Source organism: Triticum dicoccoides, chromosome 6B (genome assembly GCF_002162155.2).
Source record: "Triticum dicoccoides isolate Atlit2015 ecotype Zavitan chromosome 6B, WEW_v2.0, whole genome shotgun sequence".
In the NCBI taxonomy this organism is placed as follows: Eukaryota; Viridiplantae; Streptophyta; class Magnoliopsida; order Poales; family Poaceae; genus Triticum; species Triticum dicoccoides.
Genome location: NC_041391.1, coordinates 123,796,598 through 123,799,353, shown reverse-complemented (window position 1 = coordinate 123,799,353; position 2,756 = coordinate 123,796,598).

Below are 2,756 nucleotides of genomic sequence, written 5' to 3'. Positions count from 1 at the left end.
TTCTGATTATTTAGAATTAAAACAATTCCAGAAAATTAATTATGACATCAGCACTGTGTCATGCTTGCGTCAGCAAGTCAACAGGGCTGCCCCGGGTCAAACCTGACGTGTGGGACCCACACGTCAGTGACAGGGGGTTAACAGGGGTTTATTTAGTTTAATTAAAAGGTTAGGGGGGGGGGGGTCGGGCCCACTGTCAGTGTCCGCAGGGGGGGTTGTTTAATTAAATTAAAGTAACTAATTAACAGGGGGCTGGCCCCACCTGTCATCGACCCAGGGGGGTCAAACCTCGGTCAAATGATCCAAACAGGCCGGCGGCTCAACGCCGGCGGCAACAGGCACGGCGGAGGGCTTCGGGATCGCTCCTCCGGCGTCCAAATGGACGGAGGAGAGGGGCTACGGGGAGCTGGAGCTCACCCGCACCCGTTTCAGCAAGCAGCAGCAGCTAGGGCGGCCGGGGACGATGGCCCCGAGCTCGGCAGCGGCGGCCGGAGCTCGGGCGTGCTCGGGTTCGGTGTTACACGGCACGGCGAGGTCAGCTGATGGGCTCTACGGGATGCTGGGGTCACCAGGAACACCCGGAGACAACGAGCGCAGGCGGAGGAGCTCGGGAGCACGGAGCTCACCGGCCATGGCGGACGGCAGCTTCGGGTGCTCGTGGGGCGGCGGCTACAGGGTGCACGCGAGGGAGAGAGATGAGGGGAAACGAAGGCAAGCTCACAGGGGTTGCGACGGTGGCCTCGGGGAGCTCGGGGAGGCACCGGAGCCGACGAATTTGACGAAGATGGCCGGCGGGTCCGAGGTAGAAGACGACAGCGATGGCGGTGATGCAGGGGCTCCCGCGGTGTGCTTCTCGGCGAGGAGGAAGAGGGGGTCGGGGCGGATCTCCTGGGTACTTCGGGTGGCAGTGAGGAGCACGGTGGCTACGGCGAACGGCGTCGGCGACGACGAGCTCCGCTCGGGCGCGTGCAGGGAGAGAGCAGAGGAGGGAACGGGGTCCAGGGGAAGAGAGGGGAGGTGCAGGGGGCGAGGGGGAGTGCGTGGCGCCCTCGGGTGCCTCCAGCGGCGAGCGGGTAAGCAGGAGGTGGCCGGAGCGTGCGCGCGCGCGTCGGGCACACGCCCTCCTTCCTACTGGCAGGAGGTTGAAGACGGTGGCGACCGAGGTGGGCTGGGCCGGCCAGGGGGGGGAGCTGGGCCGGCTGGTGGGCTGCACGGGTGAGGCCAGGTATGTCCTTCTCCCTCTTATTTTGTTCTGTTTTATTTTTTTTCTATTTCTGCAATTTGTTTTTGATTTGTTTTAAATATCAAATCATTTTATAAAATCCTGGAAATAAATATGGGTGCTTTCTGAATTATTCCAGTGACTCTTATCAATTTCCAACATTTATTTGAGCATTTAAAATATTTATAGTATTTAAATGCCCAAAGTCAAATACAATATGATTTAATTCAAAAATCCAAAAATGACCTAAGGATATATTCATCATTTTTGGCAGAGGTTTCCACCTTAACCAGAAATCATGAACTTTTCTTAGGGCCTTTTGGGTTTATTGAAAAGATTTTATCTTACCCTAGTTGAGTTGATTTAATGCTAGGGTTTGAACATCCCCATTTCAATTTTAGGCAAAATTTAAACATGATGCAACACATGACTAGCTAGCTCAGAGCATTACCAGAAGCTAGGGATGTGACATTCTCCGCCTCGTCAGCAAGGGCGGAAGAGACCCGCCGCCGCTCCGGCTTCTACAGCGCGTCGCAGTCCTTCTCCTCCACCTCGTAAGCAAGGAAAGAAGACATCCGCTCCGTCTACTCTGTCGGCGTCTACCAGTACAGCCAAAGGCGGGAGGAGATACAGATTCGGTCCTTCTCTGAAGACTCCAGAGAAGTTATCGTACGAGAGGAGCGAGGAGGAAAACGTGAAGATCGCGCAGACCGAAGTGGATGACTGGTTTCAAGGGTTGAAAGCAAAGAGACATCCACCTCCGGAGGAGAAGGTAGATCCGGTGAAAGGGAAGCGCACTCTGGCTGCCCTGACAAAACCACCCAAGTCTCCGCTGAAAGGCAACTATGAGTGCATTATTGGAAAGGCATTTGCCGAAGCGGAGAGGTCGGGAATGATTTCTGTGGATACTACATTTGCGAGTCCATCCGCCACATGACCTGTGAGCGGGGCTACTCCGACAAACAATATGAAGTGCATAAATAACAATATTCACAATTTTATTTTATTACCATCATTTGTGTTGAGTTTCATTCATTCATATATATATATATGTATTGACCCCCTTCTTAAAATTAGATGTTTCGGATGCGGGATGAACTCCTAGCACCAGATCTCATGCGAGCAATTCAAGAGGAATTGGCGGCATTCTTTCTTGACCACGTGATCACTGAAGACGGAGAATACATGCGGACCACGCGTCCGTATTTTAGGAGATTATATATTTGTAAAAGATAATTATTGTATATATGTAGCCGGTAGTGTCCGATAGATATACGAGAACTTGTTTGTTCGACCAATCTCTCGGAGAAGGAGAGGTGGTCGATATCACTTCTCTCTGTATGCATATATGTTCATGACGATCTTTTGTTTGCTTACTAGCTAGCTAGCGTGTCTAGCTAGTCCTCTCTATACGTATGTATGTATGGTACGTAGCGTCGACCAAGCACGGACAAAAGAGAGGACACTTCTCTCTATTAATTAGCTAGCTATAGCACAATATATGAAACACCTAAATTAACCCCCCAAAACCCCC